Here is a 10,097-nt window from a genome sequence, read left to right as displayed (position 1 = left end):
AACAAATTTCTTCTCTAAATATCAGGTACAACATATTTTATTACATAGTTTCATTTCTCTTTTGAGAGATCCAAATATTGAAAACTGAATTCTTCCTTTGCTGCAAGAGTTCCATTCACTTAGGAAAAGTCATGTCTATATAAGCACATTTAAGTTAAATAGGGGCATTATTCTCCAGGTACTGTTGGCAAGTGAAATCAGAAGTAGGCAAATATGAATATGATGTTTATTGGTTTATCTAAAATTATTAATTTGATCCTACACTTAGTTGTGTTTGGGTAGACACTCTGTTTTTTACATGTCATCCTGGGCTAAAATGTTGAAAATTCCATTTCAGAAAAACATGCAAATTTGGTTTTGGATCATCACATGATTCTTCATACTGTTTACTAAATCTTTACATAGGAAACCACATATAACAATGCTCCAAATTGAATTGAATTGCAAGAATTTTCCTGGAATACTTTTCTTTCTTTTTCCTCCTAGTTCACTACAACTTTTTAAAGTTTCACCTGAAGCTCTGTCACATACCTGAAGACTTCCTAATTTCCCCCACCACGGCTACATGCTCCCTTGTCAGGCAGAGTTCCCTGGCAACCAATGAATGTCTTTGTTCTAGAACACCTCGTAATCTATTAAGGAGGCACAATCGAGCTCACTTGAGTTAGTGTCAGGTGTACCTTGTTTCTAACTTGTATAACTATGGACAAGATATTTCCTTCCTTAGTTTCTTATTTTGTATAACAGGGATAACAATTTCAACTCCACAGAAGGTTTAATTTAAAAATTTTTCATTAGATAATATACACAAAGAGCCTAGCAAAGTGTGTAGAACATAATAAATAGTATTTATTGTTGATGTTAATGTATATAAACATTTGACAAGATTCTGAGAATTTTTCAAGGCACGGACTGTAAATTCACCTTTATGTTACAGAACATGCTACATCCTACTTGGAACACACAATATGCACACACACATATGTTTGAGTATGTGTGTGTGTTTAGACTGATTGGTAGAATAAAAAAAAAAACAAACAGAAAACAAGTAATTTCGGGTAAAATGTGAAAGAGGCTGATAATCTCTGCTTTGAGGCTCTTTTTCTCATCGTCATCTATCCAATCGCAAAACTCAATTGGAGGATTATGGCCAAGAATATATTATCTAATATCAAGTACCCTACATTTATCTGGGGAGTTAGATATAAAGCCTAGAACTAATTTTATCTTTATACTTTCCTGAGGCAAGCATAATAAGATCTAGATCAAGAATGAATCAAGCAGCCATTGATAGGAAAGTGAGTGTACGCAATTCCCTATATAAATTATATGTGGATCATTTTAAAAACATAATTCATTGAATTTTTGTAAAGTCAAGTAAGATTGTGGTTAATTCCATTACACAATTGCAGCCCAACCTTATAAAACTAACTATAAAAGTCTGGCTTTCATAGTTCAGAATTTAGATCAGAGACCAATATGTTTCAGTTTTCTATAATGCAGAACACTAAGGTGATTTTGCAGTGATAAAAAAGATTAAGTAAATCATTTTCTATGACTGATTTCAATTACTAATACTGCAATTTTTTTGTCACACATCTAGCTAAAAATGTAAATTTTTTACTGCAATGAAGGTGTTTTGTCTGTAGAACATGTGGATGTTCTGAAACACCTGGACTATTTTCAGTTTTTATCCCAAAGTGTCTCAGCATTCAAAAACACATTTTATATGTCTGCATACAGATAAAATATTTTTGTGCAAAACTTGAATTTTAATGACTGTATATAAATAGTAATTTAGAAAGAAAAAAAATTTTATTTTATTTTTGATTATATATCTTTAAAAGTATTATAAACTCTGGGAAATGATCATGGAATGGGAAAATGTTTATGATATAATGTAAAATGAAAAAAATCACAATATAAAATAGTGTATATAGTGCATGACCACAAAATGAAAAAAATATGCAAAAACTACCAATATTTAATGATTGCTTACACAATTCTAGACAATGTCTTAAGCATGTTACATGGATAATTTTGTTTGATTTTCAAAATCAACTGATGATGTAACTATTATTTTTTAAAAAAATGTTTTTCCAAACACCAACTTGAACCAGAATAATGTAAGTATTAGTAATATGACCATTTTACAGAGGAGAAACCCAAGTCACAGGTTGACTAAATAGCTTACCCAATATCATGCTGCGAGACTCAAGATTGAAATCCAGTTCTGACTACAAAGCTCATTCACTTTGCCACTATGATACATGTTCTAGAAAAAGAAAATAGGGAAAGCATACTAAAATGTCAAAAGCTATCCTCATCTGATCTTCTTGGGTAAAATATTTTAGTAAAATTTCTACAATGGGCATGAATTACTATTATCATAAAAACAGACTTAATTATAATAACACCATCCATACAATTTAAAATTAAGTATACTGTCAAAATGGTCAACAAAATATATTTTGTAAGTTGCCTCTAACAGATGAAAGGGAAAGCTATTGAGATTGAGAGATATAGTAAATGTAAAATAGGATGCTTTATTCTCATAGCTATACTAATTTGTGTTGTGACTGTAATGATTAAAGGTAACTGATGACTTTGCAAAAGTTATTTTGTTATTTTGAGTCTATGTCTAAAACAAAATTGATAATATCTGGTCAAAGAAAGAAACTAGAGATTAAACAACATCTAATACATTGAATTCCTTTGCATTCCTATGAATGTACACCACACTATCAATGCAATGAATATTACAATTGCATAACGTTCTCTGTCAATTTAAATCCATTGCATGTCTTCAGAAGATACCAATCAGTTCATACTAGTCAGCAACTACAATTGTTATGACTGCTTAAATCACTAAAACTGGTTTATACTATTTGATTTCTAAGGGTACATTTAGGCCAGGTTGAATCAAGTAGTATTTGAGGAGGAAGAGGGGGAAGATTTTTTCCAGATGTGTGATATTCTAAAGCTATAACTGTAATATTCAAAGATTAATTTAAATTGAGAAGAAAGAAGATTGGAAAAATTTGGTATGACCTCATTATTTAAAAAATATTGTTAAATAAAAAACAACAAAACAGTGACAACTCCAAAGACTTTGAGTAATGGGAGGCTATTTCTATTACATAAATAAAGAAAAGTCAGTGGACTTGTAAAATTTGGGGATAAACAACAAGCTCAATGTTGAATCTATTAAATTATTAATAGAAAGGCTCTTGGAATATCCAGGTTGAAACTTCTGGCAGATATTCAGATGTATAGATATGAAGATAAGTTCAAAGTGTACATGTAGGTATGAGAGTCATTTTTATAAAAGTGATAAAATGCTAGACCCCAATTAAAATAAGCCATGAAGAATATATCAGGTGAGAAAAAAATAAGGAATGAAGACAAAAAGCTTGGAAATATTCACTTTTATGAAATAGGCAAGGAAAAACTAGCAAAAGAAACAATAGCAACTAAGAGTTAGAAAGAGAAGCAGACGCTAGGATCCCAGAAATCAAAAGCAGAGGAAATTACAGGAGGGTATTAAATATAGAACAGAGAAATGAACTAAGAAAAGCAGTGAAATAAATTAATTGTATTTATGATGCATAGCAGGAGCGGTTTCATGAATTGGCAGCATTCTAAACTAAACTCCAGTAGTTTGCAAAGTGAATGGAGGCTACCATATATAGCTGTCTGTACAATTCTTTGTAGAAATTTGGAATATAAGGAAGCCGAGAAGCAAGTTAGTAACTAGAAGTAAATGAAAGACCAAAGGAAGATCTCTTTATGTTTAAATCATATACTTCATACTCATTTCTAACCAGATAGGCTCCACTTAATAAATTTAATATTAAAATAATATAATTATTAAAGTCCTTATTCTATGTTCCCAATTAACCTAATAATATCTGGTATACTCCTGTCTTAATCAAATTAAAATCCAAGCCATGGTGTGTCTTTTAAGTTTCTTTAATCTAGAATAGTATATCAGCCTGATTTATTTTTTTAATATGGTCATGGCATTGCTATATTTTTAAAATTCCAAGTCATTTTTGCAAAATGTCCTTCAATTTGGGCTTGATTATATTCTTCTTCCTTCCCCTGCCCTTTCTCCTCTCCCTCCTTTTTTTCATACTCCTCCTACTCCTCTTTTTTTTCTTCTCTTCCTCCTCCTTCTTTCTTCTTCTTCTTTAGAGGAATATCATGTATGTGGTATTGTGTTATTATCAAGGAATCACATAATGAGGCATGTCATGCCAATTTGTTTCATTATTAGTGAAGTTAAGTTATACTACCTATTTAAAGTGGGTGTCTGCCTAATTGTTATATCATAAAGGTATACAACTTTATTTTGTAATGATTGATTAATCTGTGAGGTGATGATTTGAAACTATGTAAATAGCATGTTTTTCAACAATATTCTGGCCAAAGCATAGCATCAATTCAAAATTATTTCCTGACTCACATTTTACTATGATATTTATGAAATAGTAATTTTTCAAACTCTATTATTCTTTTGACACTTATTAGTTGGTATTTCCTGTGAAAGAAATTTTGGTTCAAAATTTAAGCTGATGCGCAATCTTAGTATTGTCATCACTGAAGGAAATACATACCATTAGAGAACTTTGCCTTAGTACTATGCTGTACTTTATATAAATTTCAAAAGATAGTTCATTCATATTCTAGAAGGAACATGGTTTCCAAGTTAAAAGCTAAATTAAGACATACTTTTCCTTCTCCAGCACTATTTTAGTTAGCACTTGCTTAAACTATAAAAAATGAAAGAAATAAACTTGATTTTTGAAACCCTGGAAATACCTACTTTCCAGAAACAGTATAATAACTAACTCATATACTTTTGTGAACTGTTCTAAAAAGGAGATCATGCTAAGAACTATTTCCATCACTTTTAAGCTAAAAAACAAAATTAGAAAGAAACTGTGTTCTCCCCTATATTTTCCTAGCCAATCAAAATATTTTTCTATCAATTGTAAACTAAAAATTATAATGACCAAGTGGAATCAAATAATCAAAGTGTGATAACATCACTGGACTAACAGTATGTTGAAAAACACTCCTGTTGGCTATACAACAAATGAATTTGTTGTCACTCATTAGCTACAAAAGACAGCATGAGACTGCCTAGAGAAGTCCCAGAAAGAACTTTAAAGCAAATTTATAAAATCAGACTAAATTAAACAACTTGAAAATGTATTTGGAGTCCTATGAAGAAGAATTAAACATAGTAACAGCAGATAGATTCTTTGGTTGCTGCAGTGAAGATTAACATCTGAAGAACATTTTTCCTTTTCCCCATATGTTGGAATGTGACTTTTCTTGAACAACTTGACCTAAGCAAATATTTTCAAAAATAACTATAGTTTGTGAAAAGTTTAACTGAAAAGATATTCTCAAAGTTAGCAATATCTCATTCTCACAGCCATAGTTCTCATTCTGTCCCTTACTTTCCCTCACCTGAGATATAATATCAGACTCTCACTTCTAAAGTATTTTATTTTCCTTTCTCTACACCACATGTAATTTAATATTTTTGCAATTGTAACTGCTCACATTTGCTGCTTAGAATAATAACCAAATTCTTTAACATTCTATAATCTGACTATATTTTATATTTTTGCTACAATTAGTTTTAATTCAAAGGGCTATAATTTATTAAAATCATTATTGCAGCTATTCCTTTTGCCAGACAATGTGTTACACCTTGATCACAAACAGTGCTCCAATAAAAGTGGTACATGTTTAAATAAAACTTGCAATACACAATGAATGTATACATATAATTAATTAATAATATAAGAAGGCCTGGATGGAGACAGAGTCATTATTTCCTGTGTAGAGATAGGTATTTAATAAAAAGTCAAACAGGAGGGCCTTTATGAGTTGTGTATTGAAAGATTAAAAGATTTTTAGCAAATAAATGAGAAAGAAAGTAGGAACTGAAAATGGCCTTCCAGGTGGTGGGGGTTAGGGTGGTGAAGACAGATAAAGTGTGGTAGCAAGTTGAAAAGAAAAGCGTTGCATTGCAGATTTGGTTGACAACAATAGATTAATCTCATTGCAAGGGTTTGAAAGGAGGAAGAAGAGACAATACAGGATATTAGAAGCATAGACAGCTCCAACAGTCATAATAGGTTTTTCTTCTGGGAGCCTACTTTCCAATAATTCTCACACCATGTCCACCCTGAACTGCTTCCAAATAGTCCAATATTGGAATATGAGGTGTATGTGTGCATATACGTGTGTGTGTGTGTGTGTGTGTGTGTGTGTGCTGGGGTGTTGATTGTAGGAGTCAGGTGTTGAATTGTGTTTGGGATTTGTTAAATTTGTGAAGTGTGGGTTTGTCTAAAAAAAGTTGTGTTTAATCTCTGAGATTTCTACTAAAATTAACCGATCCAAATTCTAATCTACTATTAGACAAAGGTGATACATTTTCTTTTAAACTTCTTTTAAAAATTATTGCCCAAGCTTTCCAAGTATAGTGGGCCACAAGATACTCCGAGTGTAGGGATCATATTAGGTTCCTCTCAGTGTAGCATAATAACTTATAAAGTAGATGGTTAATTAGTGTTCTCGAAAGAACAATTGGGAGAAAATTAAAGCACATAATATGTGGGATTTTTTTTTCTTCTAAAGCCATTAGTGACTTGTGATTTCTGGAATCTCTTAGTCTACCTTCAGGTGCCAGCACCCCACATGTATTCTGAAAGAGATATCTTCCCCATATTGGATAAAATTTACTGCAAGTCAGAGTGATCTACCTTCATAGACAAAATAATGTGATGTGCCTTCCCTAAAAGGTGACCCTATCTAAATCCCTGAAACCTATGAATATGTTACTTTCCATGGTACAAGCACTTTGCAAAGTAGATTGAGTTAAGAATCTGGGGGTATGGAGAACATCCTGGATTATCTGAATGGGACACTCTAATCCCACAGGATTCATAAGGAGGCAGAAACATCAGTGCCATAAATAGATCTATGATGACAGAAGCAGAGGTTGATGAGATGAATTGGCCTTATAAAGGACAGAAGCCTGGATGCTTTCGGTGCCCTACATTTCACCCTGTGGCTACTCTGTGATTTCGGTCATGGCTGTGCATGCTGACAGTGTCCTGCCTCAAGCCAGTACTCAAGTGTCTCCACTTGTACACCACAGGGCTTTCTCCGGAGCCTCGGGAGCCTGGTCAACGTGAATGTTGACGGTAAAGATGGCGGTAGGGTCTATGAGCCAAAGAATGCAGGTGGCTTCTAGAAGTTGTAAAAGGCAAGGAAGCAGATTCTCTTCTGGAGCTACAGGACTGCATCCCTGCTTGCTCCTTGATTTGAATCCTGTGAGGCTTGGTTTGGATGACTTGCCTGCAGAACTATAAGATAATAAATTTAATTTTTAAGCCACTAATGTTATGGCAATCTGTTGTAGCAGCAATAGAAAATGAATAGTCTTCAGCTAGTCATTCAGACGATCTATGATCAAAGCTACAGCAAAAAGACACTGGTTTCTTGGACAATTGAGATGGTGGCTCAAGACATGACAGTATTTGAATCTGTGGCTCTACTTTGAGGAAAGTATGCTACTTCTACATTACCAGCACTCCCTATTTCCTGTTATCTTTATCTGCGTTTCCCCAAAAGCACATCTGGAAATGAGGATTTGACTGCATGTGGCAAGAATGAAAATACAGAGAGACTGAAACAGGAAAGAAAAAATAAGTCAGGAAAAGACCAAAGTGTTTAACCTAGGTCCCTGCATTAGAGACGGGAGTGGGTGGTACAGAAGCAAATAGAACACTCTGGACGCTCGTCTGCGTGAAGCCTGGGACATGTGTCCGCTGGATTATTCCCCGTTGGTTGAGGTCTGCCCGGGGCTTTTGGCTTCCCTGCTCACTTAGCCACACATGCATGTTGACCAGGCTCCCGAGGCTTCGGAGAAAGCCCTGTGGCATACAAGTGGAGACACTTGAGTACTGGCTTGAGGCAGGACACTGTCAGCATGCACAGCCATGACCGAAATCACAGAGTAGCCAGAGGATGAAATGTAGGGCACCGAAAGCATCCAGGCTTCTGTCCTTTATAAGGCCAATTCTCGAGCTTTCTGTCCTTTTTCTGAACTGATCAATCTTCTCTTTTTGCTTAGGCAATTCTGTTTGTAGCTAACAAACAAGAAACCTAGCTGTTAAATATTTCCTACAGGATTCTTCTGTGGTCTAGTCTGTTCTTTTGTGAACTTATTTTAATCTTAATCATTTTAGGTTCACTTAACTAAAAATTAAATGACCTTTATTTCTTACATAGTTAGAATTACTCTCCAGTGAATGCTTTACATTTTTTGATTCACTTATCTAGATCCAATATACACTGAAGATGTCCAAAGCAATTTAGAATGTTTTAAAATACAAAATCATGGACAAATTATGACACTTTGTGACATTTCTGTCATACATCATTACTGGTGTTAAAAAGAATCACGCTATATTTTCAATGACAGATTGTGATAATATAAAAACTTTGAAGGTAAGTTAAAACCTACACTGTTGTGTCACACAGATTCTTTTAATTTTGTTCCATTTTAAAATTTATTGATGCTAATGAAAAGGAACATTAAAAACTAAACTCTGTGAACCACTCCATAAAGTCACAAAGTCCTGATTTGTGGAAATCCTGCACAGTCGAGCCAAGATTGTCTCCACCTCCCTAGCCTAACCCAATGTCCTCTGCCATGCCCCAGCATAAACAATGCCAAGTAGGCCGTCCTGGGCTAGCTCTGCAGTGTGATGACATGTGTGGGAAGTGTCAACTTAAATGATTTGTCCTCACGTTGTGCCTGTCCTGGGCATCACACACATGCTGTGCACTATTCTTCTTCTGCTCCTCACTGCTCACAGTTCAGATAATTCTACCTCAGCAAATCCTTTCTCATAAATCCTGCCTCCTAATTAACCCCTCCTCTCCTCTTTTAGTCTCTTCAAATTCTTGCTTAATTACCTATGAAAAATACTGCTTCTGTTTCATTCATACTCTCCTGGGTTTTAGTGTCTACCTTTTGTCTATTTTCTTCTTCCTTTCTTCTTCCTTTCCAGCTTTTCTTCTTTTTTTCTTTCCTTCACTTATAGTTTCTTTTTTATAGTAATTTTTCTTTCTCTATTCTTCCATTTTCTCTTTATTAATTTTTCAAATAAATATAAATTGATGTCTATTGAAACTTACAGTGATCAGAGAAATACTAGTGATACATTTCTTCAATGAAAAATCAAGGCTTAAATGTATAAAATATTCTATAAACAACTATTTCCATCAAGCTTTTAAAGCTCTAAAGTGTCTAAATTTCACTGTTCCCAACACAACTCTCCACTCAAGTAAAAAATATTTTCCCGAGTTTGCTGCTCTTTAGTTGAGAAGATTAAGGATAGCATTCAATCATTTGCAAAAAGCAATAACATTGTGCAATTCAAATGAATTTAAGTACTTAATCATCGGAATTACGTGGGGTCATGACACTTTTGCAGGTATTGTTCCCTTTGCAGTGAGGACCCCTCCATGTTGCTGTTGTCTACTGACCCTGGTCACTCTGCCTCATTCTTTGAGGACTTTCACTTCTGGTTCAATGTCCCACTCTTGGAGATTACTGCTGTGATAACTCACGGTGATTTCATTACCCATACAGATGACTCCTCAATTACCCTGGCCTCTCGCTATTTTGAATCTTCTCCCCTTGTGATTTCATCTTCTACTCCATCAGTCGCCAATTCCCATAGTCATATCTCAGTCTTTGCCATTATTAAAAACTAGAACCTCTTCATAATTTAATATTTAAGCATCAGACTCTTAGGACAACACCTCAAATATGTCTTGTTTAATCTTTCCAAAATCCCAAATCCTACAATTATTTTACCCATCAGTACCTACAGCAGGGGTCCTCAAACTTTTTAAACAGGGGGCCAGTTCGCTGTCCCTCAGACCGTTGGAGGCCGTTGGAGAGTGCGGCACACATTCCACACATGTGCACTGTGGGCCCAGGACGAGTTGGCTGCTAAGCAGAACAGGCGGTGGTGGCAAAAACACCTGGTGAGCCA

This window comes from Microcebus murinus, chromosome 3 (assembly GCF_040939455.1).
Source record: "Microcebus murinus isolate Inina chromosome 3, M.murinus_Inina_mat1.0, whole genome shotgun sequence".
Taxonomy (NCBI): domain Eukaryota; kingdom Metazoa; phylum Chordata; class Mammalia; order Primates; family Cheirogaleidae; genus Microcebus; species Microcebus murinus.
This window is presented reverse-complemented; position numbering follows the sequence as displayed.